The sequence below is a fragment of the Patiria miniata genome, unplaced genomic scaffold (assembly GCF_015706575.1).
Source record: "Patiria miniata isolate m_02_andy unplaced genomic scaffold, ASM1570657v1 HiC_scaffold_16, whole genome shotgun sequence".
Classification (NCBI taxonomy): Eukaryota; Metazoa; Echinodermata; class Asteroidea; order Valvatida; family Asterinidae; genus Patiria; species Patiria miniata.
In genome coordinates this window covers 932,038-938,437 of record NW_024037054.1, presented here as the reverse complement: position 1 = coordinate 938,437, position 6,400 = coordinate 932,038, and the positions used below count along the sequence as shown (strand labels likewise).

General features: G+C 42.6%; 1 long non-coding RNA gene across 1 annotated transcript; it reads left to right on the top strand.

The window, feature by feature from the left end:
* The first annotated feature begins 5,077 nt into the window (after positions 1-5,077).
* On the top strand, positions 5,078-6,181 carry LOC119722617. Its single transcript, XR_005270460.1, has 2 exons — positions 5,078-5,278; positions 5,672-6,181. It is a non-coding gene; the product is annotated as an uncharacterized LOC119722617 (long non-coding RNA).
* The last annotated feature ends 219 nt before the right edge of the window (positions 6,182-6,400 follow it).

Genomic DNA, 6,400 nt, shown 5'->3' with positions numbered 1-6,400 from the left:
AGTTAAACAAACTTTGGCATATCTCTCTTCTGGACAGACTGTTTCGTACCATAAGGCACTCATCAGCAGAATGACAGAATGACGAAAAATAGAATACAAGTAGCATCTTACCTTATTTCGAATCAAGCGCGCGCACGCGTTACGCGCGTTACGTCATTGAAGTTAGTACGCGTTTACGTCACTGAAGTAAGAACACATCTGTCTCGATGCCTGCACTTGGAGACGATTTCGCTTCTCTTATTCAGTGTACCTAGATCTGGCCTACATATGATTATGTACTTCTCTGCTATACACAAATTGCATCTCTTGTTTACGTTAGAGTATGGCAGTGCTTTCAGAACAATGTCCCATTTGATTTCATAGTCTTTCCCTTCGTCCTTTAAGTCCCATATATGTTTACTTAGCTCTGTTTGCGCGCTCTTGCTCTCGGATCTGAATGACTGCTTGTGGTTCGCCAGTCTCGCCTTGAAGGTTGTGGACGTCAGCCCGACGTATGCCTCCTTCCTGCCTTCGCTCGTGACGGTGGCCTGGTACACTATGTTCTTGCTGAGGCACTCCCCGTTCAGCGGGCATTCGGCATTGCGGGGGCAACTGCATGTTCTACCACCGACGTCGTCCTCTTGTTTTACCTTCCGTTTGTTGATTGACTGGATCGTTGCCTTCATGTTCGGCATGCAGCTGTACGATAACTTTACTGTGTTCCGGTTGAGCACTTTGTGAAGCTTATGTTCCTTGGGGAAGCATTTGTCTATTATCTGAAGGAATTTCTTTCCAATGTTGGTACGTACGTTCTTGTTGTATGGCTGGTTGTACCATGTCACCTCCCTTTTTCTAGTCCTTTTCCTTGTGCTACTGCTCGGTGTGTATGTCAACCGATACTTGTGCCCGCTTTTTTGCAGAGCCTCTTGGTAGGCCGGGGCAGCTTTCTCGAATGCCTCCTTGCTCGACGAGATGCTGGAGAGTCGCTTGTTGATTCCCTCTGGTATTTGTTTGATGATGGCGGGTGGATGGTTTGACTGGACATGTACATAGAGAGGTACATTACCTGGTTTCATGTATGGCTTGTACCCTCCCGTTCGCAGGTCTAATGTGATGTCAAGGAAGTTTACTGTTGCCTTGTTGGCTTCGATCGTTACCTTTAAGTCATTTTCCCGGAATACTTGGCATATTTCCTTCTTGATGTTTTCTATTTTCTTGGGGGTCTCTTTGAATACTGCCAGACCGTCGTCCCTGTATAGTCCCACTCTATTTCCGTACTTTGGTTTCAGGATCGACAGCAGATATGCTACGACCAGCTCGCATGACTCCGCGCCGTCGAAACTGCCCATCGTGACATCAAATTTCCGTTTTCTCGATCAGGCGCTTGAGGTATGTTGTTCTCGATGCTACCGGAATATTCTTCGTCGAATATTCAAAGTTCACTCTTTCCATTTTGAAGTGCGACGTCAGGAGAGTGCTCAACAATAAAAATAGGAGCTAGTATATCCAATGAAATCGTCTTCTATCACAATTCACAGAGTGAACTTTGAATATTCGACGAAGAATATTCCGGTAGCATCGAGAACAACATACCTCAAGCGCCTGATCGAGAAAACGGAAATGTTCATCAAAAGGATTAGATGGAGATCATTCTTCTTTCTGAATCCGGAGCTGAACAAAGACAAGGCGGAGAAGGAGGAAACGTACGGATTTAACTCGCGGAAAACACCACCAGTCATTCCGGAACTGAGAGAATTCGAAGACAATTTGGTGAGTCTGATTCAAAACGTCGAATTTGAGAAGACCACTAGCCAGTTCCAACGCAAATTAAACGAAGACATAAATACAATTAGGAACGATGATAAGCTTACCGTCAAGGCTGATAAGACTACAAATTATTACAAGATGGAAAAAGATGACTATGTAAATCTTGTCAGGGCGAATGTCACCAAAACATACAAGAAAACCGAGCAAAAGGAAGTAGCGGAAATCAATCGCGAAGCGAAAAGAATTGCTAAAAGTCTTGGACTGGGCGACCGCATAGATAAATTGGCCGAGAGGGAAGTCTTCGTTACTTTGAAGGACCACAAGGACAACTTCGATAACAAACCATCATGTCGACTAATCAGCCCAACCAAGTCAGAGATAGGACATATAAGTAAAGTGATCCTCGACAGAATCGTCGGTAAAGTCATAAGCGCGACGGGATTCAACCTGTGGAAAAGCACGGACGCCGTACTGGACTGGTATAAGAAAATCCCAAACAAGCAAGAATCGAGCTTCATAAATTTCGACATTGTGGAGTTCTACCCCTCGATAACGGAAAAGCTTCTCCTGAAGGCCCTAGGGTTCACGGAAAACTACGAGAACATTAGCAGCAAGGAGAAAGATATCATCATCCACGCGAAACAGACAGTGGTATTCAACGACCAGGTACCGTAGAAAAAGCGTAATGCAGACAGCAAATTCGATGTCACGATGGGCAGTTTCGACGGCGCGGAGTCATGCGAGCTGGTCGTAGCATATCTGCTGTCGATCCTGAAACCAAAGTACGGAAATAGAGTGGGACTATACAGGGACGACGGTCTGGCAGTATTCAAAGAGACCCCCAAGAAAATAGAAAACATCAAGAAGGAAATATGCCAAGTATTCCGGGAAAATGACTTAAAGGTAACGATCGAAGCCAACAAGGCAACAGTAAACTTCCTTGACATCACATTAGACCTGCGAACGGGAGGGTACAAGCCATACATGAAACCAGGTAATGTATCTCTCTATGTACATGTCCAGTCAAACCATCCACCTGCCGTCATCAAACAAATACCAGAGGGAATCAACAAGCAACTCTCCAGCATCTCGTCGAGCAAGGAGGCATTCGAGAAAGCTGCCCCGGCCTACCAAGAGGCTCTGCAAAAAAGCGGGCACAAGTATCGGTTGACATACACACGGGGCAATAACACCAGGAAAAGGACTAGAAAAAGGGAGGTGACATGGTACAACCAGCCATACAACAAGAACGTACGTACCAACATTGGAAAGAAATTCCTTCAGATAATAGACAAATGCTTCCCCAAGGAACATAAGCTTCACAAAGTGCTCAACCGGAACACAGTAAAGTTATCGTACAGCTGCATGCCGAACATGAAGGCAACGATCCAGTCAATCAACAAACGGAAAGTAAAACAAGAGGACGACGTCGGTGGTAGAACATGCAGTTGCCCCCGCAATGCCGAATGCCCGCTGAACGGGGAGTGCCTCAGCAAGAACATAGTGTACCAGGCCACCGTCACGAGCGAAGGCAGGAAGGAGGCATACGTCGGGCTGACGTCCACAACCTTCAAGGCGAGACTGGCGAGCCACAAGCAGTCATTCAGATCCGAGAGCAAGAGGGCGCAAACAGAGCTAAGTAAACATATATGGGACTTAAAGGACGAAGGGAAAGACTATGAAATCAAATGGGACATTGTTCTGAAAGCACTGCCATACTCTAACGTAAACAAGAGATGCAATTTGTGTATAGCAGAGAAGTACATAATCATATGTAGGCCAGATCTAGGTACACTGAATAAGAGAAGCGAAATCGTCTCCAAGTGCAGGCATCGAGACAGATGTGTTCTTACTTCAGTGACGTAAACGCGTACTAACTTCAATGACGTAACGCGCGTAACGCGTGCGCGCGCTTGATTCGAAATAAGGTAAGATGCTACTTGTATTCTATTTTTCGTCATTCTGCTGATGAGTGCCTTATGGTACGAAACAGTCTGTCCAGAAGAGAGATATGCCAAAGTTTGTTTAACTCATATTCTGAATTTATTGTATATATATATATATATTATAGCTCTACAGAGATGTATCGAGCACTGTGAATTGTGATAGAAGACGATTTCATTGGATATATATATATATATATATATATGCAATAAATTCAGAATATTAGTTAAACAAACTTTGGCATATCTCTTTCTGAACAGACTGTTTCGTACCATAAGGCACTCATCAGCAGAATGACGAAAAATAGAATACAAGTAGCATCTTACCTTATTTCGAATCAAGCGCGCGCACGCGTTACGCGCGTTACGTCATTGAAGTTAGTACGCGTTTACGTCACTGCAGTAAGAACACATCTGTCTCGATGCCTGCACTTGGAGACGATTTCGCTTCTCTTATTCAGTGTACCTAGATCTGGCCTACATATGATTATGTACTTCTCTGCTATACACAAATTGCATCTCTTGTTTACGTTAGAGTATGGCAGTGCTTTCAGAACTATGTCCCATTTGATTTCATAGTCTTTCCCTTCGTCCTTTAAGTCCCATATAATCATCCCATTATAATCATCCCATTATAATCATCCCATTATCCTTCACTTATTCTCACCTGAGAGCCACAAGCTGTAGGATTTCAATCAATGTCAAACTAACAGTTGACTTTTAGCAAGAATCTTGGCATTTCACTGCGGGAATTTCGCCAAAACATGTGCGAACATGGCAGTGCTTTCAGAACGAAGGGAAAGACTATGAAATCAAATGGGACATAGTTCTGAAAGCACTGCCATACTCTAACGTAAACAAGAGATGCAATTTGTGTATAGCAGAGAAGTACATAATCATATGTAGGCCAGATCTAGGTACACTGAATAAGAGAAGCGAAATCGTCTCCAAGTGCAGGCATCGAGACAGATGTGTTCTTACTGCAGTGACGTAAACGCGTACTAACTTCAATGACGTAACGCGCGTAACGCGTGCGCGCGCTTGATTCGAAATAAGGTAAGATGCTACTTGTATTCTATTTTTCGTCATTCTGCTGATGAGTGCCTTATGGTACGAAACAGTCTGTTCAGAAAGAGATATGCCAAAGTTTGTTTAACTAATATTCTGAATTTATTGCATGGTTATAGCTCTACAGAGATGTATCGAGCACTGTGAATTGTGATAGAAGACGATTTCATTGGATATATATATATATATGTATATAGTTAAATATCAAAATAGCGCGTTTACATCACTTTTAAAAGTACATGGCAAGTTTCGTGACTATCTAATTGGCACTAATCGATGTTTGCACTGATGAACATCGACTTAAACATAATCAAATTACTTAACATATATATGTCTGTAGCCCGTGCGGTACGCTGAAGTGCGCCCTCAAGCGGTTATGAGACGCGCGTGTACTGTAACCATGGAAGGCGCCATGTTCGCACATGTTTTGGCGAAATTCCCGCAGTGAAATGCCAAGATTCTTGCTAAAAGTCAACTGTTAGTTTGACATTGATTGAAATCCTACAGCTTGTGGCTCTCAGGTGAGAATAAGTGAAGGATAATGGGATGATTATAACATTTGGGGTGATTTTTGATGATAAGTTGTGTTGATAATTGATGTTGAAATTAACGTTACAGAAGCAAATGTGAATTGTTTAAATCGGGAGCCAGTTTTAATGCATCTAGAAGAAATAATTGATCTTGTGACCAATATACCTTTCCGTATTAATGAAACCTCAGCATACTGGGATGATTCAAATTAAGTGACATGTTGAGTTGTGTTACAAATTGAACAAGTTTAAAGTGTATTGATGCTAGAAGTTGGGTGGATTATTTGATCTACCGTCTGCTTTGACCCCCTAAGATAAATTGCTTTGTGTAGAGACACAAGCCTTTTGTTAAAGGTACATATTTTGCCTTTCTTTTACTCTCAGGTGTACCCTGATATTTTGGGGATTAACATTGATCCGTATTTTTGCTGCCTGGACAGTCACAGTCTGGAACTCTGCTCCACATCTTGAGTGGATCAAGCCGTTGGTGACTGGACTGGCCACATGTGAGTTTACACATGTTACATCTTCACAAGGACAGGAATTACATGTATGCTGTCTGCATAAGGTGAACTACCGTGGGAGCATCCCTCACAACAGTCTATCTCCAAGCAGGAGGGATCTTGTGAAGGAACCGTTTACTGTGTAGCGTATACAGTGACGTTGAACTGTGGTTTTCGCCGGAACTCCACGAAGTGAAGAGAACTGAACTGACTAGTCAATCAACATTTTTGGATTGGGACTTGATAGCCTTAGAGTGACATCAAGAGTCTCAAATATCCTTGTTAGAATATATTTAGGGCCCTAATATTGTCTGTATACCGGTATTTTGTTTTTGTCAGAAAGATAAATGGTTGTTTATTCATAAAGTGTCATTGTTGACCTAAACATTTACATGTAGGCCTACTTAAAGTTTTTCTTGATTATCATCATCAGCGCTGGTGTTATAGATTTTGATGTAGAGTTCCGTCCAAGTTTTCAAATTAAAGATTTTCTAGTTCAGTACAATTTATAGACTAAGTAGTGGTTTGTTCATTTGTCTGACCCAAGGTGTGTTGACCCCAATGTGGTCCATGTGGCTTACATTTCACTTCCAATTATTACAAGTGAAAT